General features: G+C 34.6%; 1 protein-coding gene across 3 annotated transcripts in view; it reads right to left on the reverse strand.

Annotated features, from left to right (window-relative positions):
* The window catches only part of LRRC4C (leucine rich repeat containing 4C), a 758,407-nt gene that overhangs the window by 440,056 nt on the left and 291,143 nt on the right, over positions 1 to 27,208 (reverse strand). For 2 of the 3 annotated variants that reach the window (XR_015697285.1, XM_087719837.1), the window contains exon 2: positions 6,524 to 6,608. The exons of the other annotated variant lie outside the window; for it this stretch is intronic. The gene's annotated coding sequence lies outside the window, so the exon portion shown is untranslated. The remainder of the gene's footprint in view (positions 1 to 6,523; positions 6,609 to 27,208) is intronic. 3 annotated transcript variants of the gene reach the window in all.

A 27,208-nucleotide genomic window follows, 5' to 3' on the forward strand; every position in this document is an offset into this window, starting at 1 on the left:
TAATATTCTATTCTACTATGCTGTTTCATTAGTGGGGAATTAGGAGGGGAGAATAGTAAGGAGTAGAATGTGATGTTGCCAAAATAAAATTCCTTTCTAGAATCCAAGGTCACCCTTTGTCTCTACACCTCTGCACCTGGCTGGAACTGGATGGGTGGAATTGCCAGCATGGCAGTGGAAGATTGGACCATGTGATGGATTTGTGGGTCTGGGGACAAGATCATGAACTCTCAACTGGGTGGGGAAAACCAGGAAGTTCAGATTCGGATTTTCACAGCTGTGCCAACATGACTCTCTTAATAAATTGGAACTTTGAGCAATACTTTGCCTTGGACTCTGATTTAATTTTGGATGTTATTTGGAACCCTGACATAATTTCTCAAAACTTTAGAAAAGTAAAGAGAAATTTCTGAAAACTAACATCCTAATATAATATGTATATGTGTGTACACACACACCACACCTGCACACACACCTGCACACACATTCACACAGAGAGATTAATATTACAGCAAAGCTTATCTTTATTTTTTTCTAGAAGTTGCAGATGTTTCCCTTCTATCTCATTCTCAGAAATGCTTTTGCTTTTCTTTAAAAAAAATAGTCATTTTGGGTTGAACTTATAACGCTTGTTGCTGCTGTATGAAGTTACTTTATTCCTGATGAAGCTCCCTTTTCAAGATTGCTGTTGTACCATAAGTGTATTTTTTTTCTTTTACTAACAATCTGCTGATTTCACTGTTAAAGCTGGTTCTGTTTCTTGATTTTGAATGGGAGTACTTAGGAACAACCCAAGATAACTTTTGGACGATTGTGGACCCACTGAGGGAAAGGGAGTCTTGAAGGTTCGGATCCCTTCTAGAAGTGATTGAGAAGTCACTAGGCATATTCACCAGTTTTATTTTCTAAGCAAGCCAGAATTTTAAGTTTTATTTTTTGACTTTATTGTTTTATTTTGTTTTTCGTTTTAAAAGTTGATCAGTGGTTGAATGCTGACTTTAAACCTTTTTCTAGACTCCAATTGCTTCCCCTCCCCTTTTTGATATAGGTTGTTCTCGATAACCCTTGTCTCAGGGGTGAAATTCAGCTGGTTCTGACAGGTTCTGGAGAACCAGTAGTGGATTTTTTAAGTAGTTCTGAGAAATGGCAAATAGCATCACTAGCTGGCCCCAGAGTGGGATGGGAATGGAGATTTTGCAATATCCTTTCCCCAGGAGTGGGGAGGGAATGGGGATTTTGAATTATCTTTTCCCTGCCCCGCCCACCAGAACCAATAGTAAAAAAATTGAATTTCACCAAACACCATTTCTTCCAAATGGAAAACATTCAGAGTGATGATGAATAGATATTAGACTCTGGATTCTGTATTTTTTGAATTTACAAAATATCTGGAGTTTATTTCTATTGGATTTTCCTTATAATTTTAGATTGTAATATAGAGGAAATGTGTGTGTGTGTGTGTATGTGTGTGTGTGTGTGTGTGTGTGTGTGTGTGTGTTTTGTTCCCTGATTAAGATCCACCGATTAAAATAGCTGAACATGGCTGAAATCTAAGGAAAAAAAGGTGGGAAAATATGCAGCTTTTAACTGAATTTCTCTTACAAAAACTTGATCAAACTTTAATATGTATTGAAAGAATGGTAGAATATGAAGCTTTACCTTTGGATAAAGATAAACAAATGGACTTTGGTTGAGTTTCAGATCAAAAGAAGAACCAGTGAATTGGACTTCATTTGTTATTGTGAAAGTTGATTCTGTATACTTCTCGAACATTATAACCTAAGCTAGAAGGGAGTGAGACAAATTCCATACTTCTATGAAGTAATTCCTTTCCTCTACGAACAGAGGGAGGGAGACTGGATAGATTTATTACCGTTAACTAGTAACTACTTCTGCTTGCACTCTTACATGAAGATAGACCTTTTCTGGAGACTGAATTTACTATATTTAATTAAATAACAATTGACAAATTCAAATTAAAAACCTTTATTGTCAGAGTACAACATGTGTACCATGAGATTGGCTGAACCTCCCTTCGTGCACAATACAATACAACTCACAGTGAAAGACAAAAAATCTTTAGCCCAGTGAATCCTACTAACAAACACCCAGTGTTATTGCACCATGTGAACCTATTGCACATTGCGCCGGCCCCACATGTCAATCGTACTATGTTGTTGTAGGGTTATTTTTCATTCAGGAGTCTGACAGCCCATGGATAAAAACTGTTCTTCAGCCTGTTTGTGTGGCTGCTTATGCTTCTATATCTCCTTCCAGAATGTAGGAGAATAAGAAAGGGATGACCAGGGTGGGAGTCGTCCATGAGGATTTTCCTCACTCTCCTAAGGCAGTGAGTCCTAGCGATGTCATCTAGTGTTATCGGGGAACAGCCCACAATGTTTTGTGCCTGGCTCACCACCCTCTGTAGTGCCTTTCTATCCGCGGCTGAGAGGATATTAAGAAATAAACATGGATTTTTGATCCAGTACAATCTATTTACAACTTTTGGAATGATCTGGGAAAGTTCAGATGACATTGTACATTTTCTATGAGTGAATTACAATAACAGTTTGTTAACAGTGAGTTTTGTTCTGTTTTACTATTATTGTTTTTCCTGTTAACTATAGCAATAGCAACACAGTCTGGGTCCTCATTTCACCCACCTTGGAATGATGGAAGGCTGAGTCAACCTTATGCCGGTGAGATTAGAACCGCTGAACTGCAGATAACAGTCAGCTGAAGTGGCCTGCAGTCCTGCACCCTAACCACTGTGCCACCTCGGCTCTACTTTGTCACTAATATAACATATAGAAAGCAGATCAACAAATTGTTAATAGATTTAGTAATTTAAAATATTTGGGATGCTTGCTTTGCAAGGGATGGAAATTCATATTGTACTAATATATTAATCAGTATTTAACTAGAAGGGATAGATGTGTATGATGTGTTTTTGATGCATCTTTTCAAATGTTCTGTGTTTTGTTTTGTTTTTCTTTTATGTCTTCTTGGATTTTTATTTAGTTTTGTATTTTGAATTTTAACTTTGTTCTGAATAAAATAAAAAATATACAAAGAAAATCCCCATGAAGACTTTAATTTTTGATTTATATAATTACGTCTTTATTTATGGGATTTTTATATATCCTCAATCACATGACTGGACAGGATACAATAGTATGAACATAAAAATTATAAACAATAATCCAAAATACCTTTCCCCTGGATCAACAACCCAAATTCACTACCTGTTATGAAAATTATTATATTATATTATAATGATAATTATTAAATTATTAAAATACAATTCTATTTTAAGCCATTAAAGTACATATGCCCCTAAAACAGTCACATTTTTCTTCAATTCACAGGGAATGCTGAAAAAGATAGTTTGGGTTAATGAATAATAGAGAGGCTCTATGAAACATTAAGTCAAATTTAATATGTGTGTGAAGCAGAACTGATTACACCTTCCCACAATGGAGAAAATCACTACTTGTTATAGTAGACATGCTCCTAAAATACTTAGGTTTCCAAAAGGCAAGCATAAATCTATCTATTAGAAGCAAAAGAACATATAATTACTCCTACCTAAAATATGTGTTTCGGATAAAAAATGCTTTTTTATTGCAAAAGTTTTTTTTTTAATGGTATGATTTTCCTGATGTATTATTATGGTTTCTTCAAATGAAAGAAACCCAGACTGAAGCATATTGATTGCAATGTAATATATATCACCCAGCTAAATGGTTGCTTTGCATAGGAGTTAGAAACTCAGTAAACAAAGCTTTTGTCCACGTCTCTCTATCATATCATTGTACATGTCTTTGCTGCATTTTATTTGTTTATTTAAAATTGTAAATAGTTCACAATGCTCAAGGGTAGCGTTTGCTCTCTTTTAATTAGAAGTGGCCTGTAAGACAAAATGCATAAACATACAGTGGGCCTAGTGCCACATGACTTTCAAGAGGCACAACAATTAAATATAACATGTTTTATGGATTATGTCTCTTCCCGTCATACATAGAATAAAACATAACACGTTTTATGGGTCTTAGCTTTTCCCATCATCAAGATAATAAAATGAAGTGACTGTATAAATAGCAGATTAAATGAAAGTCAATGGATTGGAGCTTTTGCAAAGGGATGGAAAGCCCGAAGCAGTGTGAGATCGCTTCCCCAAAGTCTTTTGTCCATTTGCAAAAACTGTTGGGGTGGAGAAGACAAGTCTTTGTGGGCAGGGTCTTGTGCTCCTTCAGACTCACTGAGAATGCCCAATGCTCTAAAAGCAGATTGTGTATCTTCCTCAGGCAGCCTCGGTGAGTCAGTAAAGCTGAGCAGGGTATGCTCATCCCACTCAGCCTCTGCTGTTCCGCTTTTGGAACATCAGGAGCAGGTGCCTTGGTGGCCTGGCTGGGAGGAGAAGATGGGAATTGGGCCACATGAGTGGCGGGCATGCTCAGAGCTCTACACACATAAGATAGAAGATAAATCTTTGGGGCGCTGCTTATGCAAGTGGGGCTATGCACATGCACTGGCCCACCTCTTGTGTGGCCCGGTTCTCAATAGACCACGACCTGGTAGTGGCCTGGTAGTGGAGACCCCCTGCTGTAGGATGGGGGAAAAGCAAATATAGAGAAGTTCACTAATTTCCATCCTTAAAACACTCTGTACACTCTAAATAATAACAACACCATTTGCAAGAGTAATGTTCTGGTGGGATAGAATATACAATAGGGTCAACAAATTATTTGTCTTTCTCTTATATAGCCACCCATCTCTCAAATGTGCTTTTGAATGGTGTACAAACACTAATTAAAACAAACAAAAAATGAAAAATCAATTGAACACAAATATAAATAAAATCACAGGACAATGGACCAGCATCATATACACTGTGTAGCTAGGTCCCATTAGATGGAACAACATTAGCAGACAGGACTTAAATAGGCCCCCATGATGGATCTCATGGAACAGGTAGATGTAATTAAAGGGAGAATATTAATGTTTAGCTATGCAAGTACATTTTCCTGTTGGATCAAGGACTAGTGGAGATACTTTTTAACTTTGATTGTATAAAATATATTCTCAACACAATTAAGCACACATTTTTATACTATACAAAGCCTTGTCAATCTGGTGTTATGAAAATTGACTGACAAAAACCAGGTCTAATCTTATGCTTGTGCACATCTGTTCTTTGAATGCATACAAGTGTGAATAATCCTTATGAAATAATACTCTTTATGGAAATCACATAATAAATGCTAATTATGGCATAAAAATGTATGCTATAATAAATCTGTTTTTCCACAACAAGCCCCACCTATCCTCTTTATTTATTTATTAGATTTCTTTGCTATCCATCTTGCCTAGAGGACACTCTGGGCAGCTTACAAACATTGCATCGTCTTGCAGTGTATCCCATGTGAAAACTTCAGGTCAATGTTGCCCTGAATATTACAGATATATAATAAGGTATTTTCCTGAACTACTTTTTTACCATTTTCTACCAACTCTATCTAATATAGTCAAGAACTTTGTTGCTGAACTGGTTCACTAACTGGTTGATGACAATTGTAATCCAATACGTAGGTAGGGTCCAAGTTATAAAAGGTATCCTAGATACTTTCCAATTTATATCTACAACAGGTCTTGCTATCTACCATTTCCATTGTACCAATCCTTTTTTATCCTTTTTCCCTTAAAAATGAAAGCATTGTCTGTTTATATCTAAATAATGGAATGCTTTTGTTCCTACCACAACATCCTGCTTTAGAAATTCTTTTGTTTTGTATCTTTCTATTGTAATGCAACTAAAATAGGTAATACTTGCATTCCCTACAATTAAATATGTAAACCATAATCCTCATTAAGTTTTCTTAAAGCTAAAATTCTGAGCTTCCCTGATAGTCATTATCCTACTAAATCTTTGTCTTCTCATTCCCTTTATGTCAAGAACATCAGCTAGAAGGAGGTAACTTATGCTAACATGTTTTGAAGATAATTGATTGAAAATGATAACCATATACAAACATTTTAAGCACAAATAAAATAATAACCAAGAAAATGTGTGGGCATATGTTTTATTAGCCTTCAATTGTACCAATATATTTAATTCTTTAAGGAGTTTTTTGATAGAAAGACAAACATTCTTTCTTTGGATTTGTCAGTAATTAATTTCTTTTCTCTGAAGACAATGAATTGTGAAATGTGAATTAAAAGAAAATTCTTGTTAAATATTCTCACAATGTATCACAGTGACCTAGCTTTTTCCCCAAATCATTTAGAATCATGCAAGTTTGAGGAGTGTCTTGTTCCTTTCAGAACTTTATTCAGATAAATGCTGTATTGTGGGATTGCAGAAAAATGAATATTGATCTATGATCTGTTCTGATATTATTTTGGTATCTGAAGTCATCTGAGGAGTTTTTGCATCAGAAAACCTTCTGATAAAAACCATTCATAAACTTCATCCATATGAAAATAACCACTACAAGGCAAATAAATTATATACTGTACTTACACAATGCTCAGTATACCCAGTCAAATGACATCTTCTTTGGTTTTCATATCTTTAAGTCAGCATGATCATTTGTAGCAGACAATTTCTGAAAAGAATGAAGCAATAAATGCTCTGAATGCAAATTTCGATAATCCTAGATTGGCTTTAAATTGCACAATAGAATCATTTTTACCTGAAAATAAAATCCATCAAGCAAGTATCCTGTTTATCCCTCATTAATTTCAGTGATGGTTGAATATTTATTAGAATGCATCAGGATTTAAAGAAAATTGCATGATAATCTTCACTGCTAAAATATGTGGTGCATAATTTACAAAGCTCCACATTTTTCCTCCTCCCTCCAAGTATTGCTTTGTTGAATATCAGACTACAATTAAGTGCTTTCAATAAATGAAATCAATGAAATAGTCCATTGTTAATGAGAAACCCATTTAAGACATTCTTATTAGTTATTTGCTCAATACTACTAACCCTAACCCTAACTCTATCTCTATACCTACCTACCTACCTACCTACCTACCTACCTACCTACCTACCTACCTACCTACCTACCTACCTACCTAAATATGATACATTCCTAGCATTTAATTACTTCAATTATTACTCAAGGTTTGCTTGGAATGACCATTAAAGTTAATCAGTAGATAATTATATGTGTGTGTGTGTGTGTGTGTGTGTTTTGTTGTTTTTTATTTGTGCTGATAAATAAAATAAAGGGAGACTAGTATAGATCTATTTCAAGCTATTTAGCTCTCATCAGCTAGCCATACCCTTACTGGGATTCGAACCTGTGCTGTATTGCATCTTAGGCAAATGTCTTAGCCATTAAGCCACAGGTCTCCTCCTTATCAGCTGAAGCCAGGGAAGAAGGTATATATTTAGTGTCACAACCCCTGGTAAGCCCCAATTATGGGAGGAAGCTAACTGCTTATATCATCTGTCAATCGGCTCGTCACAAGAGTCCATCACGTGACATAACATTCCACTTATGGATAATTCTTTGGCCTAGGTCCTAAATAATAGCAAGAATAGATCAAAGGAAGTATTTCATAGAGCTCTTAAATCATATTGGCAAGTTACCCAATTTATCAAGAAGATAAATGACAATTCTCCAGAGACAAGTGACTGAAGTACATCAGAAGAGTGAATTGAGATGCATCTTGGGATATATATTTTGTGGGTTCATTTGAACTGCCAATGAAAACATGTCACTGTTTTTGGCAAAGGCAGACTTCTAAAAGGTTTTCCTTAATCCAACAGGCCACATTTCTTTAGCTGCTGTTGTCACAGACAAGCTTAAGATGATCAATCAAGTAAAAGAACTGTAAATTAAATAATCAAAGAAGGAACTGGAAAAGGAAATGCTAAATGCTATACTTGTCTTTAATCCTAATAAACATTTTAATAAAGATATGGAAGGTTCACAATGTTTTTATCTCATATATGTTACAAGACAGAATTAAGCAATTAACCACTAATTAAGCATGACTCATCAAGCATTTCCCTTGGGGAAACAAGACCAACAAGACCCAATAACACCTAAGATTGGTGCAAGTAGGCCAAGATTAACAAGGAAGGAAGAGGTAGAAATTCAAAAAAAAAAAGTTCTTTTTCAGAAAAATTGTTTTAATGTCAAGGTTAACCAGGTCAGGAAATAGATACTACAGGAAAAATTACAACTATTGATATAGGCTGTAGTCACAAAAGTCTGGCAATGTTTCTCGTTCCCTCTCTATTATACTGTACTAACAAAAGAGAGTCAAATCTTGAATTTCTTTCTTATCTCTTCCGGCTTCCCTGTTCATGTTTTCCTAATAGCTGCTACATATCATCTTCAAGGGGCTCTCTGCACTCCTTTATACAGAAACAGCTTATATTTCTTGGAGTTTTCATATGAGAAAGGAATCTTCTCAAATGAAAAAATGAAATTCTCAGAAACAACCCATTTTACTTAACTAGATTGTTTGTATGAATTAAGTTTCAGGAAAGTCTTGGATTTCATAAAATACGTGTTCAAGCTTTAACACATTTATGAGAAAAGGATTCCAGAATAGAGATGACTTCAGAAATGCTGGATTTTAAGCATGTTGGAGATTTTTAACAGTGGTTTTTGTTCTTATTGACTGAGATGTATCGTGCAAGGGGAGCCATATAAAATTAAGTGGTATATGTGTCTATTTATTGTACCTAATGATTTACATGCTATCCATTTTTTTCAGATAATTGAGAGAGTAAAGCAAATTACTGTTTTAAAATTAAGTTCCCCAAAATGTTTCATGAGTGCAAGTTCTCTTTCAGCCCTTCTGGGATGGCAGTAGAACTGGTCTATGTAGTGCAAAAAGAGAGATTGGGGGCAGGGATTAAATATAATCTCTATTGTTTTGAAGAGTGCAACATATCAAAGATAAATAATGTTGTAGGGGAAAGCAACAAAGCATGATGTTTTACAACATCCACTTCCATTGGAGTTACAATAAAACCCGAAGTCAGACCTTGGGAAGTACGCCATACATTGATTTGTTTTTGAAGTTTTGATGGTCTATGGAATGCTGTGTAATCTTTCTTAAACCCTGCAATAAAAAGTATAGATGGTTTGCAGAAGATCGAGCCATTTGCTCTGACATAGATGTGATGGATTGCTTGAACAGATCATGCCTCCATTATTGGTGATACCCACTTTTTTGGTTTCGCAATAAGCATGTAAGGAATTCAACAGTATACCACTAGAAAGAAAAACAGAGTAAAAGAAAGAAGAACAAGCTAATGGACTAAATGTTCCTGAAAATATTTAAACAGAAGTTCAGTAGTTGACGTTGTTTGTTTGAACAATTTTTATGTTGCAATGTTATCCATGTAATACTAATGATTCAGGTATTAATTCCAGCAGTACAATTTTAGGCTGCTGGAAACAAGAAATGGGGAAAGGGAAACTACATGCAGTCATGTATTGTTGATCCCTTCTTAGTGTCTATACAAGTCTATATTCAACAATTGTGTTATCAAAAAGTTCACTTTTGAAATTTACTCTGTTCTGTAGAATATTATTTTAAGAATTATACAAAATATTCTAGCTTGGGGATAAACATACTCTTGATCTGACATTATTACTATAGTTGTTATGGTTGACCACACCATCAGCTTGATGTTTAGGCTGGATTTGGCAATTTTATCCACCTATCAAGTCTTTCCTAAGGAACTGTGATGGACAGATATTTTTTGTTTAATAATATTAAAGATATTGGTTGCAGGTTGTAAACTACTCCAGGTAAAGCTGCTTTTTACAATTGACTGATGATAATTTTGTCAATGCATTCAATAGTGCTCTAGATGTTTGAAGCTTCATTTAAGATCCCTATTACTGTTCATACAATATTTTCTTTCTTTTGCCAGAGTCATTCTACTTTTATTTGCTGTGCTTTAAACTTGGGATTTTCAAAATAATTATATATAACTGTTTTACAAATAGCTATTATATAATAAATATTTTAAGATGTATGAGTAGCATATATTGTAAAAGTTAATATTATTAGAAACAACAACAATAAAAACCACGAGGGCTACATTTTGGCAATAATATAATATATTAGAATAGAATAAAATATAATGGAATGGAATAGAATGGAGTAGAATAGAGTAGAGTGCAGTGCAGTGCAGTGCAGTGCTGTGCAGTGCAGTGCAGTGGAATGTAATAGAACAGAGTGGAGTCAAATAATATATTGGGAACTAGCTACTGGACACATATACTACTTGTATTACAGCAAATATACTATTTGTATTTGCTATAAAAGTAAATGAAAAGAGGAAGATGTGAAGTCTATTCTACTGAATATAGACCAATAAAAGATAATATTTGTAACTCAAGGTTGAAATGAAGGATCCTTGGTATTCTCTGATCTTGGTTGTTTTCTGGCAAGTATTTTATTACCCAAAGTAGGTAATCAGTATCAGTGCCAGTAAACTAGCATTGATAATGTTACCTAGTTTGGGTAATGAAATATCTGCAAGAAAATAACCAAGCTCAAAGAGGATCCCTCACTGAAGATATAGCCTGAGGTCTCACTCTAGTTAACATTTTGTATTATTTAAATCAAAGCAAGAGGAGGCAGGATACATTCAGTGATTTCTGATATCAAGAACATCTAACATGGAATGCATTTTTAAAAAAATAACACAAAATGCTCCTGAAGCTATATGAAACCAGAACTGGAAATGAAATAATGCACCATTAAAAACAAATAAATAAATAGGCTAATAATCAGTCTGTCAGGATTCCAAATAGCATCCAAAAATAAATCAGAGTCCAAGGCAATGTATTGCTCAAAGTTCCAGTTTATTAAGAGAGACATATTGGCACATCTGGGAAAAAACGAATCTGAAAGCTTCCAGGTTTTCCCCATCTAGTTGAAAGTTCAGGATCTTGCCCCCCACAAACAATTCCACCACATGGTCCAATCTCCCACTGCCATGCTGGCAGTTCCACCCATCCAGTTCCTGTCAGGTGCAGAGACAAAGAATGGCCTTGGCTTTCTAGAAAGAATTTTCTTTTGGCTACATAGTAAGTAACTCCGTACAATTGCCCCTCCCATTTTCCCACAATAGAAAAAGGCAAGGTGGAATAGTAGAAAGTGTGGCAGGTCAAAGCTCCAAAAGAAAACTGCCAGCCTGACAGAGTCACCCATTGGCTCTAGAAAGACATTACAGGAAAAACAATAGAACCAGACCAAGTTCCAAAAATGATCTTTATAAAGACAGAGCCAAAATAGAACAAAAGGACATCACTATTTGTCATCTACAGCTCATAATTCAAACTCGTCAAATATATTATTAATAAAATACACTCATATGGGGCAATGACATTGTATTTTCTCAGGCTCAGGATGGCAGGCCCACATTCACATATACACAAGCTCCCAATTTGAAACAGGTTCTTAAAAGCAACAAGAAACAACAGAGTAATGATGCTAACGTGAGGACCAAACCCTGCAACAAATCCAAATATCGCCATTGCCCCCATATTTATAATTATAGTACCCAACAACTTCAATCATAAAATTGGGAACATCTTCATATGTGAAATAAGTTATCGTCTGCCAGCAGGCAAAATCATATGCAAAGGAAGAGCAAAGTAATATCTGATATTACTGGGAGTGTTTAAGCTCTAAGATCACTCTGTCATAAGTAGTCCTTGGTTTAAAACCATGGTTGACATCAGAATTTCCCTTGCAAAGGAAGGCAGTGTTAAGTGAGTTGTGCCCAATTTTGTGATATTTTTTTGCTATGAATGTGAATCACTGCAGTTGTTAAGCAAATCATGTAGTCATTAAGTAAATCCTACTTCCCACTTTGACTTTGCTCATCAGCAGCTAGCTGAGAAGGTCAAAATGGTGATCATGTGACCGTGGGATGCTGCAAACATTGCAAATCAATACCAATTTCTAAGCATTCAGTTGGGTGGGGATGCTGCAAACGTCATAAGTAAGAGGACCAATTGTAAGTCACTTTTTCAGTGTTTTTGTAACTTCAATGATTGCTAAACGACTGGTTGTAAGTCAAGGACTACATGTCAATTTCTCAACATGTAGTTGGGAACTGGACATGTGGGAGGAAGGGGGAACTTTACCAGCATGACTAAGTGAGAAATTTCTGACCTCATATACATCAAAGGTTACTACAAAAAGTTACTACCAGATTACTACAAAAAGTCTCAACAAACACAATTGTTAATTAATAAACTCAATGTGTTCCACAGACATAAATAATCTGCAGCTGCATAAGTGCATACCTTGTACTTCCCTCTATTTCATCTTAATCTAAATCTTATTTCAGTTTACCCATTTCATTTGAAGTTAGCTGTACTTCAAGGAAATAATATCCTTTAGACTGAAAGTTGCTGCCAAACTCCTGATTTTTAAAAACAATATTCCCCCCCCCTTCTTTTCTTCCCGTCTTCCTTCCTCTTTCAGTGCAAAATATTAACAGAGGCATAAAGCGGTGGTTTTTTTGCAACTTAGAAAGATTCCAATCAATCAGACAGATAAATGCATATACAGGGAACTAAACCACTGGAAAAAAATGAAAACATTAATAATGATTAGATTATGAATGAATAAAATCCTAATCGATAATAAGAGTGTGATTAAGGTTTGGTTGACATTCTTGATCTCACAGGCATTAATCATTTTAAATAATATAACTCATATATTACTTGAGCATCAATTGTGTAGCATACAAAGATATTGTTATAGCCCACTGGGACCCATATCTCAGAACAAAATGTTTTATGTGCAGTCAGAACTCAAATATCTCATAGAAAATGGTTTTTTGGTCAATTGAGAACTGTCCAAATACTGTCTGATTGAGGTAAATTGTGTGGGTGATGAAGATACATGACCTGAAATTTTGTTTTTAGTCATACTGTTATGTATGGTTTTATTTAACTTTTCTACTTTGTTATGGCTCTATGGCTAATCAATAAAGTGCTACTGCTACCAGTATCTCAAAATGAGTTTTGGGTTTCCATGGAACAGCAATTTGGAATTGCAGTAGATCTGAACATACTTAATGGTTTAAAGTGTTTAATCATCCCAAATGTTATCTGCCTTGCACTTAAATCCATAATACTGGGATGTGTAAACTAAAATGAAAGATGAACTGATAATCAAGAAATGAAATGAAGGGATTGATTTTAATCTTAAATTTAGCGTGTACAAGAGAAAGAAAAAGTTGAATAACACCTGAATACAACCAAGAAAGGACAAAGCTGGACAAATTTGAAAAATATATCTCAGTACTAAGCAAATAACTCGTCCAATTCAAATTAAAGTGTGAGTCAAAGTACACTTTAAGCAAACAACTTTAGTTGTTGTTGTTTCAAGAGAATAGCTTATTTAATTAGACATGAAAGATGTAACAGGGGTACTAGCAACAGAGCATTGTTCATGTAATCTCAGTTTAATTCTCTTCATTTTCCTCTCCCAATCTGACTATAAATAAATCTTCTGGAATAATGGTTAAACAAGTCAGAAATAATTTTAACATTATAAAAAGTAACATATCATGTTCATCACATAAAAGGACAGAGATAACTCCCCCCCCTTTTTAGTATTTACAGTATCAGTTCCTACCATGGCTAAATCTTTAATAATGATCACATTATTTATAGGACAACCTTTTTTCAGGTGATCTCCCTGTCCTTTTGATCCAGAAAGGAAAGCATGCTGCAGATCTTATTAGTCAAATAATGTCATATTTTGGAACAAAGAAGAGGCCCTCTTCAGGTATTACCCCTACCCTATGGAATATGGGTCACCTTGAGATTTGATTGGTATCAACCATGCCAATTTTTAGAAGTGGCCATTAAGACCTGATTAGATTCTCAGGCTTGGGGCTAGAGGGTTACTAGAAGACCATGATGTATTATGTGGTCTAATCAGCCTTGGTCTCTAAGGCTGATTAAATGTGTTGCTACATTAATATGTTGCTACATTTTACATGATGTTTTGTATTGTTTTTATCCACTGTAAGTTGTTCAAAGTCACTATGTGAGCTGGGTGGCTTCATAAATTGAATAAACTTACATTTTGGACCTAGGTCAAGATAAAAGTAATCCAAACTCCCACTATACCTGATGTTCAATGCAATGAGTTTTACATGTTTTCATTATAAATAGGGTTGCTTAATCTACATAAAAACATAAACAAGGGCAACTCATAAAAAATTAAAGGCCAGAATACAGGATGCTTTTCTCAGCAATGCCTTTTTCCTTGTGTGTTATTACAATGTTAAGCACCATATAGTATGTCTAGAAGGGTGAATGTCATTCCTGTTCCTGGATCAGCTGGAAATATGGAAGGAATGCCATGATGATGGTACTAAATCTTAGCAACAACATAGATGGATCTTCTTCAGGATGCTTTGTTCCCAATCTGGCTCTTCAGCTTTTGGAAAGAGAAATAACAATCTATGAACCAATCCAAGATAGATAGGTAGATGTTAGATAGATGTGAGACAGATAGACAGATATTCACTCAGTTTAAGGTAAAGGTAAAGGTTCCCCTCACACATATGTGCTAGTCATTTCCAACTCTAGCGGGTGGTGCTAATCTCCGTTTCAAAGCCGAAGAGTCAGCACTGTCCAAAGACATCTCTATGGTCATGTGGATGCAACTAAACACCAAAGGAGCATGGAACGCTGTTACCTTCCCACCAAAGGCAGTTCCTATTTTTCTACTTGCATTTTTATATGCTTTTGAACTGCTAGGTTGGTAGAAGCTGGGACAAGTAAAAGGAGCTCACTCCCTTACATGGCGCTACGGATTCAAACTGCCAAACTGTTGACCTTTCCCATCAACAAGCTCAGTGTCTTAGCCATTGAGCCACTGCATCCCTAGTCACTTTGTTTAGCTATGAACAAATCTACAAGTTCAGAGAAATGTTAAAAAGAATAGAATTCCTATATTGCATTTGGCCATTTGGAATTCATTCTCTTTTATCTAATGAGCATGCCAGATGTAGACAACTAGGCTGTCTTTAGATATTTGGAACCATATTTTCTATTGGCCTCCACAAGCATGGCCAATGGCAAGGAAATGAAGTTGTCATCCAAAATATCAAGTTGTTTATGCCTGTTCTACACAACTTTGTTTCCCATTTCACATCCTTTTTACATATGGATATTGGACTAGTATTAGTTAGCCAAATGTTTATTGAAAGAGGTACCGAAAAGCAAAAACCTGGCAAGACATGAAATAGCTATTTGAATCAGTCCTTTAATGACAAATTGATGAGCAATAGACTGAGACAGTGAGAAATAGCTTGATCCTGCACAATAACAATCTAATTCTAGGCTTTGAATGAGAAGTTGATGACAATAGCTGAGACAATACAACAAAGCTAGCTAAATGTGTTATAAATGGGCAATTGCTGAGTAATAATCTCAGCATGCAGCAGAACAGACAGGCGGTATATTGAATCACTAACAATTAGCAATAGCAAAATCAGACTCTATGAAAATTGCTGATGGAATGCTACAAATTACTGCAAAATTTAGCTCCTAAAGGTCTGGATGGTTTACTAAGTTACAGTCACGCATCTTGGCATCTTAAGAGTCATGGTGGTGCAGTGGTTAGAATGCAGTAATGCAGGCTAATTCTGTTGACTGCCAGCAATTCAATTCCCACTGGGTCAAGGTTACTCAGCCTTTCAGCCTTCCAATGTCTGTAAAATGAGAATCTAGATTACTGGGGCAATATGCTGATTCCGTAAACTGCTTAGAGCGGGTTGTAAAGTACTATGATGTGACATACAAGTATAAATGCTATTGCTGTTGCTATATTGAAAAATCATATTTTTTTAAAAAAAATCAGATCTTCCCACAAGAAAATAAACAGCATAATTTATCTGTTTATAGGTATATATAAAGTGTACTTATATGTGTGAATTTTAACTGATATTAAAAGTATTTGGTCTCCATTGATTAAAATAATGAATATATTATATTAATACCATTCTTCATTGTTAGAGAATTTTATGTTTAAACAAACTGATTTTCCTCAAAATCATTGTGTTAAATAAGTGGTATCTCAGGATGCCCAAAAATATCAGATGAAAGTGCTTTGTTATTGATCAAGTATACTTAAAAGTAAGATACTGGCTAGATGATGCAAATAAAGCTCCAGCTAGTTTTATATATGTCAGGTTATATTTATTTATTTATTCATCTATATTTTGATCTATATCATTAATATCTACATCTACAATTATCTATCATTTATCTATCTGATTGTTGGACTATCTATTTATCTACAGGTAGAGCTTCCATGCACAGTTGTAGCATCATCTTGATTTTTTTTTTACTTTTGATCATCTTATTTCTGTATACCCATACAAAGGTTACATATTTATAAGAAAATAACTTTTTGAAGTAAAACAAATCTACAAATACATCAATTTTCAATGCATTTTTCATGACAGAGAACATGTCACATTTGCTAAAAGATCATTTGATCTATTCTGAAAAATACCAAGCCACAGAAATGAAAATCTGAACCCATCTAAAGTCAAATCAGCCATGAGGCACCACAAATTTAGCATTGCTAACACTGAAGTAAACATTTCACATTCATAATGGATGTTGAAATGTTCAGTATTAAACATATCCGCACTTGAGTGACAGATCACTGAATTCAAAATGGGACTGTTAATTTTTAGCTCTACCTCATGCCAACTGATCTTTCTGTTGACAGGACCAATTTTCTTGTGCTGACTTTAATATCTAAAGGAAATGTCTCTTTCCCATTCTGAAGTTTTGAAACTAGAAACTCAGACTTTCTGAGGAGGTTTTTTGGCCTTAATCAAGAACCAAGAGTGTGTTCATCTTTTAATAGTACCGTGGTGCTAGAGGCTACATTTCAAGAAAAAAACAAGATCAGGGGAAAACAGGGGAGAGTCTAGGTCAAAACCAAACAAAGCAAATGCTGTGAGATGGTTATTTGATATTATATAATTCAAATTGAATCAGAATTAAAATCTCGTTAAATTAATTAAATGTAAATTAATTAATTCAAATGTGATAAAATTAGTTCCCATCCACTGTGTTCATTATTATGATAGATTTCTCTCATATTTTAGGGGATGGATGGAGGGTTGAATGAATGAATGGATGGATGGATGGATGGATGGATGGATGGATGGATGGATGGATGGATGGATGGATGGCACTGGCAAATTTTGGAGGTCCTCCAAGAGCTTTCAAGGGATTTGAGGTTTTGAAATATAGTCCTGGAGTCTAAGTTGTAAAACTCTGCTTTTGCCCTGGTGAACATTGTGGTATATCTGTTTTAGAACACTCTGGGACAATGTATGACTTAAATAATTACCTGATTTCTTTTGAAACTGCATAGGAAGGGAAGGGAAGGAATACAAGCAGAAAAAATATATGGAGGGGGAAAAATAAGCTTTTGCATCAGGGAGACATCAGAAATCTGTTTCCAGCTAGTAGAATATTCTTGGTCAAGGACAATGTAACACTGGTCAAAAGAGAAAATGACAGGAACAGCTGACAACACACTGTGCCTGTGATGTGCATTGGCACAATCACTCTTAAGCAAACAGTAAGAGATTTTATTAAAGCACGGAATCGCAGCTGGGTCACTGAGTAGCTTTCCCTCTCTCTGATTATGAAAGAGCTTCCTTGCTTGCTGCTTGGCTGCCTATTAATTACTTGAAGTACTATTATGAGTGGAAAGTGATAGATTTTGTTTAATGCTGCTGTTGCTCTATATGATAATCTCCAATTTTACTTCAGAATCCCATTATTTAGAAATGTACCTCACCCATTCCACCTGCCAGTAATATTCATTGGATTTATTTTATTTACATCTTTTGATATTCTTTACAACCTAAAAAAATCCTTAATATTTTACTTTAAGTGACTTCTACATTTACTTCTACATTACGCTTAGGAATAATGTACAAATGTTGCAGTCCTCCTGTGAATTTTATAGATGTTATGGGAGGGAATCTCTATTCTTCTCCAACTTAAAAAAAAGTGTTTTGTCCTCTCCTCTTCTTTGCTGCTCCCTGCACGTTTGTGCAGTACTTGGGAAACAACTAGACCAGCAATTTGTTTGAACCAGGAATAACAATGCCTTGGTAAAACCTCACGTGGAATATTGCATCAAGTTTTGGTTGCTGCAATCTAAAAAAGAGGTTGAGACTCTAGAAAGAGTGCAGAGAAAAGTAACAAAGAAGATTAGGATAATAGAAGCTAAAACATGAAGAACATTTACAGGAACTGGGTATGGCTTGTTTAATGAAAAGAAGAACTAGGGATGACATGATAGCAATATCTAAGGGGCTCTCACAAAAGGTCAACCTATTCTCTAAAGCACCTGGCAGTGGGACAAGACTCAATGGATGGGAACAAATTAAGTTTAGGATTGTAAACTTGGGAATATTTGTGGATTTTCTATGACCTATGGAAAGTACAATCTGGTTTCATTCAAATGTGTTCCATTTATTGGTGAAGGAATTAGGGTCGGTATATTTCTAGACCTTTTTGGATTAATACTGTGAATTGGGTGAGAACTGCATCAGAAAATGCAGATGTTGACCCCTAAATCTAAAACTACCTGTAACTCTAAACACGTTAGTGAGTTATGCTGGCTTCATCTGCTGGATATTGAATTGTGGAAACGACAGTTTTGAAATCATGTGGCTCTATGAAATCTTTGGGCTCATTTTTTAAAAGAAATGTGCTTTGTTCTTGATAAATAAAAAAAACCCCTGTGATAATCATGCATTAAAAGCATGACTAGGTGGCTCAGTGGCTAAGACACTGAGCTTGTCAATCATAAATGTTGGCAGTTCAGTAATTTGAATCCCTAGTACAGGTCTCCTGCATGAGCAGGGGGTTGGACTAGATGACCTCCAAGGTCCCTTCCAACTCTGTTACTGTTTACTGTTTTACTATTTACTGATATTTTATTCCTTCCCATTTGACAAATAGTTCTTTAATAGCTTGGTGGTATATATAAGAAGCAGTTTTTGGTAATTGCAAAGTGGGTAAAATATTTAAATAATAAAAGCATTTCTTATAAGTAGAAAATATTTCCCATTCTAGACTTTCTTATAAGGAATCATTTTTTTTTTACAATAACACTACAAAACATCAACTGACTGTGATGTATCTGACATTGCTACTTTTTCTGGTTGATGTGTTTATGCTAATTTTCTGTTTATAAAACAAACAAATTAATGACTGCTTGTAGCATCCATATTTGAAGAACAATAGTGGGAGGACAAAATTGGGAATGTGCATCAGTTCTGTACATATTGTTTCTTGGCAAATTTATCCTCAAGTGATATAACATTTGAAGAAATATAGAAGATAAATTGAGAAGTCATTACGCAAATGTTTCTATATATTAACAAGAATCAACATAGACTTCATGACAACAGGATTAATAGGCATTATTGCTGTACTGAGCTAATATCCTATGTAACCCCTTGGGAAAAAATGGAATTTTGATGTTATATATGTTGATGGAAGCAAGACTGCACTACGCACAGAAATGGAAAGACATTTTGATACGACAATGGAAGAATGGCTGTAAAAATTGATGGAGTTAGCAGAAATAGTCAAACTGACTGTTTTGATCAAAGAAAAAAAATACATATACTTTTTATTTCTACCTGGAAAGCATTTCTGGGCTTTGTGCTTGAGCTGAAAAAAATGAAACTTTCTCTTTGGCTTTTACTGATTAGATAGATTTGTTGAAATGGCTAGTTTAAACTATTATGTAAAAGTAAAAAAAATGAGGTTTGATGTTAAAGCCTTGTTCTACTGCACCAAAGGGAGTCAAAAGTCAATCCCTTTTCTTTCTATTCCTGGAATTTTGATATAGAAGGATCAGCTATCTAGATTTTTTTGAGGTCAAGATATCTACTAAATTGTAGAGCTATTTATGCTAAATGAAAATACTTCAATGAGGCTGTTATATCCTAACTAATGTCTAGAAGCTCAATTTGCCTAATATTATAGTTGGAAGAATTTATTGATTTAAAACATTTATGTAGCCAGTATCTTTGCCAACTTTGGGAAGCTCCCAATCACATGATAAAACAATATAAAAATCCATATTAAAACTATACACATTAAAAACAAATACCTGACACCAAGTTAAACTTCTGATGTGCAGTCACTGCAGTCATGTGCAGAATTTATACAATTTAAGAAAATAACTGAATGTTCAAAGGAAATATCTTTCCTCTATTTCCTAAATGTTTTAATTTACTTGTGGCTATGCATGTTCAGATGAACTTTATTTAAAAAAAAATCAATTTCTTTGCATTTAGTCTCCTGAGCAATTTGATCAGCACAACCTTGGTCCTATATGTATTTAGAAGATGAAAACTCTTGCACCACATTTTTTCACAGGATACTGCCAGCTTCAATCAGTGCAATATCACAGATGCATTGCAAACAAATTCTTAATGGACTTAGAAAGTCCATTTAAACTTGATGGAGTTAATTAATTATAGATAGAATGGGGAGAGAGAGCTGTAAATAGTTTTCCTGTATTAGAATAGCGCATAACATATATTGACTTTCAGTGTCTCATAATCAGAATTCTCCCTTGTGTTTTTCTCTTGTCCCAGAATTTGACTTAGTAGCATTCTCTTTCTCCCACCTCCCCAAATGCACTGTGTGGAAATGAAGTCTGCAATCACATGGGAACGATGTTTATTGCAAGTCTTCATTATAAGAGCCAATTTTACTTCTCATATTAAAATGTATAAATGAAAAGTTACCATTCAAAATTACACATCATGAAAAAAATGTGTATGGAAAAGCACTCTTCTTTTGCCAATACATGAAAATGATGCAAATTGATTTGAGCTTGGTTTTTATTTTTTACCAAATATTGCTGCTATGAATGAAGGTCATAGGAAAGACAACACATTAGTTTTAATACATTTTGCCTCTTTGCCCTCTTTAATAGCACCAAAACTGATTCTTATGCAAACCATCTAGCTGTCAAAAAACTATCTGTCAAATGAGAAGGAATTAAACATTTGTCAGTACATGATTTCCACGTACTTTTATTTTATTTTACAAAAACAAAGCAAATGTCTTTTTTTAAAAAAATAAATAAAAGAATTATAGCTCAATAACATGCTGAGGATCACAAGCTGCTTGATATTTATGGGCCATCTGCATTTTGTGATGTAGGTCTCATCCAAAGCGATAATGAAGGCCTGATTCAAAAAGGTCTGGAAGACCACAGATTCCCATTCTTGTTTCCCATATTGAATGAATCCTATTTGAAATTTAATGGAACCAAATTGTATCCACCATAGAAATTCCAAACCATTCCTAAGTTTACAACCCTAAACCAACCTTTCCTGACAGAATTCTGACATGCTGTTTACTGCATTTTTCTTTCTTTCCTTTCCAAACCGATGGCCCAATTGATCTCCCCTTTTGCTGCGAGAGATTTGCAGGGAGGTATACAAGGAAAATCAAGGAAAAAAAGAAGAGAGGACAAAACATTCTGTAATTGAAGAAGAATGAAATTTATATGAAATGAATTCTATACAGTAGCTAAGAAATGATATTCTTAAGCAATTATAATATTTAAGTTTTAATTCTGATTCTCAACTATGAACAAAGACAATTGTCAAAAACTTGGGTGCTTGAATTTTAAAATCTGTCTCTAGCTCTCGTCTGGCCTCAAAATGCTTTCAAGCAGAAAAACTGTATAAAGATCAGTTCAGTTATCCCATGCATTAGGAAACATGTAGATTTACCTTGCTGGGAACAAGTATGAGAAGTATGTTTTTCTGGTTAAAAGAACAATATATTTAATTTACTGTCTGATGTGAGTGTCTTAACTTAAGCCAAAAAACTGTGACTAGAAACTCCATTGCCCAAACCAAGTCTGGAATTCCGATGTAGCATCCCTTGATAAATGTCAAGGCCTAACATGATTTATTGCCTCAAATAACTGCATGAAAAGAGAACCAGATTTTGTTGTTGCTGTTATTGTTGTTTGAAATCTCTTGTACTTTGAGAAATAAAGTATTGAGACCTTCATTGCAATAAGCCTGCATTTCTTTATTGTCCCTGCTGCCCATCCTGTTCCAAATATGTCAACAACAATAACCACTTCAATAGGCAATAGTTGTTGGCAATAGTTATTGGCGATAGGCTCCCCACAAATATGGAAATAGTGCTGCTCTAATGCCAGCCTGATCCTAATAACTATTCAGATTTCACCACTTCATGAACAATGTTCTTTCTGTAAAACATTAGCTAATTGACCACAATCAGTTGTTTGTTTTAGCACCAAAAAAAGTACTATAATCCATGGACCATTAATCAGCCTGCTTTGTGATCACATATCCTACTTTTCTATTTAGGAAATGAATGTCACTAAACAGAAAGTACAAAATGTAATTATGGCTGGGAAAACAGGATCTATTGAAAATAAATGCTATTTTTATATTGACTGATTAGTGGTAAGAAAATATTTTTCATATCTTTCTCCGAGTCATAACTTCCTATATCACTTTTATATAACTATCACTACAGAATTATCATAAGCAAAGGAAGGCAAGATTGGGTTCCATATGGTGAGCTTAATTCTTATTTGACTTCTTAATTGTTCTGTGGTGACTGGTAATATTTTGTACAATGGAAGAGGTGCAGCAGTAACTGCAGGTGTTGATTTGCAGTTTCAGATAATATATTACATATTTATCATAATTTCTGCACTGAATTTGTGCATCATACTTTAAAGACAACAACACAGACAAGAATGAATTTTTTAAAAATGAAGCTAAAATGTATCTTCCATGCATCGAAACCACTACGGTTAAATAACCGTATGATAGAGTTTGGAACCATGGTGGTGCAGGGGTTAGAATGCAGTACTGGAGCTTCTTCTGATGACTGCAGTCTGCTGCAATTTGGCAGATCAAATCTCACTAAGCTCAAGGTTGATTCTGCCTTCTATCCTTCCGAGGTCAATAAAATGAGGACCCAGATTGTTGGGGGCAATATGTTGACTCTGTAAACCGCTTAGAGAGAGCTGTAAAGCACTGTGAAGCAGTATATAAGTCTAAATGTAACTGCTTTTTCTTAGGATATGGCCAGTTATTTCCTTGCTGGAAAAATAAATTTGTGAAGTGACTTATAAAATCTAGATACAAAGAAATTACAATACTGATACCATGTCAGCAATGTACCTTAAGAAGGGGCAAGCTATTAAAGCACAATTTTGATTCTGTCATAGAACGTTGTCTTATATCAAATGATATCACTTGTACAACTCTGTTATTACAGACTAGAGGAACATATTTCCATGTGTTGAAGTGTTTTTTTAACTCCCCAAAAGCATATTTGGAGAATTATGAGATATTCCTGATTCTGCAGAAGATTGGAAAAGTTGATGTTTTGATGTGAAGAAAAGAAGTATTAGGAATAGTAGGTATCTTGAACCATTGTATCAAACACCATAGCATCTATAATGGGAGGACTCATTTCAACTCTAAATTCTAGAAGGCTAGATAAGGAAAGGTAGCCATATTAGACAGAAATCAATCAAAGTATTTTGGAATACCTGACAGACTTAGATGTAATACTTTTAGATATTCTTCATAGATATTTTTAGTATCAGTGAAGAGAACAAAAGGGCTAATGGCAGAGTCTTCCACGATAAAAGGGGGGATAACTTTGCTGCTGATCTGCCTTACTGACTGACAGTGGTTCTCTAGTTTGGACCAGAAATGTGATCAGTTCACAGGGATTTATCCAATTCCCATTTCTCTAACTAAAGCACAAGGCAATGTACATTAGGATATAGAATATACAAAAAAAAATGTTTAGTATGATTTTAAGGGGCAAATGAATGGAGAAACAGAACAAAATAGCACAACTAAATACATGAGAGTAAAAATACCCGATTTGTCTATTATTTCCAAAGTTTCAGATAGGGATTTTTCCAGTTCAGTATAGAGATGTCCAGATTAAATCTGAAATATTTTGAATGGGCAAAAAAAAGGAAAAAAACCCTCTGTGTTTTATTTTCCCACTTACCTTCAGCTTCCTCTCTTTCATAGATTCTGTCTTGAACAAACAGGACATCAACACTAAATAAAAACCAAACTATTCATTCAAAATAGAGCGTTTAGCAATTATGTATGTACATGCTTCCTGCAAAAATCTAATTGAGTATTGTATATTAACTATGTATATCAACTAATGATGAATATATAAAACTATTGCTAATGGTAAGTATATAAAAGTATCACACCACAAACTGCTTTGAAATTGATTCTGGGCATTTTCATTTCAAAAGACAGTGGCTAGAATGAAATAATATTCACAAATATTGGTCTTTTTCCTTTAAATAGCTTTCAAGAAGAGAAAAAAATGTTCCAGAACAAGTGCACCATTGAAAGTTACATAGATACAATGGTAACAACTTTGAAGGCATTTTTAAATGAAGTAAAAAATAAGAATATGATGCTTTGCATTGAAATTAAATATATGGACAACATAGATTAATTAGAAATTAGAAAAAAGTATGTAATTTTTTTCTGTTTATAATATTATGAGACTTTACAGTAGTGCATTGTTTTTCCTTTTTTCTAATTTAAAAAGAAATTTCTAGACAAAAGTATATAACATTAATATTATCTTATGAATATAGTAGGGGAATTTACAGAATTCAGTAAGAAATTCAAAGTGTCATTTTGAATCATCTATTGCATGCACTGTTAGCAATGGCCTCTTCAGTGAAGATAGTTAAAATTCTAACATAAAACAAAACTTTAAAGATTAGAAAAAACAATTCTCCAAATAAGGACAAATGATAAATGGATATAATGTACTGATTCTTGCTTACTGGAAACTTATTTTATATGCAAGCTATATAACAGTTATTAGAGCAATAGATAATGTGTTTCTGTTCATATAAACATCAGATTATGTATACTGACTAGGCAGCCTATGCATCATGTTTATTGCAGAGTTGTTTAAATGCCCATATAAATATATCATCTTTTTTCCCAACATTTGAGAGATAATGTTATGCAGTGAAGAAGCACCGCTTTGTGTTTTCTGTTCTGATAATGCCAAATTAATACTCTAATGCACTATGTTAAAGGCTTATTTGTGGTATAAGTGATTAAAATGTTGGACTGGAAGACCAAATTCAAGTTTACCTTATAGAAACTCAACAGGTGATTTTAGAGCAGTCCCTCTGTGTCACTTCACCAATCTTATCTCATAGGGTCACTGCAGTGGTGCAATTCAGTCAGTTCTATCCAGTTCGGGCGAACTGGTAGTGGTGGTGGCAGGAGGCTCTGCCCACCCACCCAGATGTCATCAAGTCTCATTTTTGATGCTCTGAGCATGCGCAGAAGGTCTTGCGCATGCGTGAAGGTTACATTTGTGAATTGGTAGCAAAGGAAAGTTGATTTCACCCCTATGTCACTGTAAGGTAAAAGGAAGTGAGATCTATATATAAATCTCCCAAAGCTTCCAGAGGGATATAAATCTGATAAATAAATAGAAAGACATGCTATGGTAGAGAGGTTGGAGTAGGATAGTCTCACAAACAATCCACTGGAATCTTTTTCCACATTGCTTATTTTCCCCTATAGAGGAGTCACATCCATCTCAGTCTTATAGAACAGTGGTCTCCAACCTTGGCAACTTTAAGACTTGTGGACTTCAATTCCCAGAGTTCCTCAGCCAGCTTTGAGTTGAAGTCCACAGGTCTTAATGTTGCCAAGGTTGGAGACCACTGTTATAGAAGATGGTAACTTTGCTTTAGGTATTAATTGTGCTAAGTTACAGCAGTCTGGTACAGCCATGTTGTTTCCTCAGCAGCCAAAACAAGTGCTGTTGTGAAAAGTCAGACCAAGCCATATCCTTCTCTACAGAAAGGCAAGAGGCTTAATAAAAAAAGGAATAAAGAGGAGCATCAAGTCGCCATGACAACTGATGTTTCTTGGCAGGCAAGGCATCAAGCCAGTGATTGGAAACCGACACTCATTAACACTGTTCTAGCTGTGCCGGGTTCATTTGTTTGTGAAATTTTCTGGGTGTCTGTCACAGACAAGACAGAATTAAGAAATAAATAAATCAACATGTTTAAGGCTTTTAATATTTATGATGTTTTGCTGTAGCAAATATCCAAGTCAAAGCAATGCACGGATATTTTTTTAACCACTGATCTTCCCTTTTCTTTTCTATATTAATAGCATTAGTTCCAACTTTTTTCAATGGTACCTCCTTCCCTCTATACACCTGACAAGAAAGTGGTGGGAAAGAGAGAAAAGGGGACTTGGGAAAAGAAAAATAGAAGGGATCTCTTGTTGCTATGGTAATAAAGGCAGCTTATATATTTTTTTTAATTGTTCTATGCAGATACTCCTCATTGAATGTTATTGGATGCAGAAATCCTATAATAGAAGACTTCCATGCAATTGTACTTAAGAAAAACATTCTAAAATTATCTCCTTGAATGAAGTACATAATTTTCAAGGAATGAGATCTTAGCTATCGAATGGAAGAGTTATAATCAACTCAAACAGAAGTTTCCCTGTTCCATTTCTAGTGCTACAAAAGTCTCAGGCAATTAAAAAATATATTTCAAGGTTCCTAGAGAGCTGTTGATAGCACAATAGGTTATACTAGATAAATACTCAAACTGCACATAATTGTGTTATATAACGATTTCTTAAGTAAGAAAAGACAATAACCTAAATAATTCTTGAGATGTGTTTTATTGTAAAACAATACATATTTTGTTGTTATCTCTCAATCCTTCTCCTTCTATTATTGAAATGTTATTAATCCCTCTGAAAGAAGATAAGTTGCCAAGATTTAAGTTACTTTTTCACTCCTAACAAAATGTTGGTAAGCTAAATGTATTTTATCCGAACTGCAAAACTCAGAATGACTCCTCGAGATATTGAAAAAATGTTGTCATTTACTTGGACAGATACAATCTTCCTAAATAAGTTCCATTATAAATTTATTTTGAGTCAAAGGAAACTGAGAGTGCACTGAGTGAAGGAAAGTGTACATAAATCATTTTACCATTATAATTGTGAAAATCATTTGTCTTTTTTAAAATCTTTGCCAGAATATTTTCCAACTGAAATTTA

Source organism: Thamnophis sirtalis, unplaced genomic scaffold, assembly GCF_051295495.1.
Source record: "Thamnophis sirtalis isolate CommonGarterSnake01/CBP01778 unplaced genomic scaffold, rThaSir2_p1.2 scaffold_1, whole genome shotgun sequence".
NCBI classification, from domain to species: Eukaryota; Metazoa; Chordata; class Lepidosauria; order Squamata; family Natricidae; genus Thamnophis; species Thamnophis sirtalis.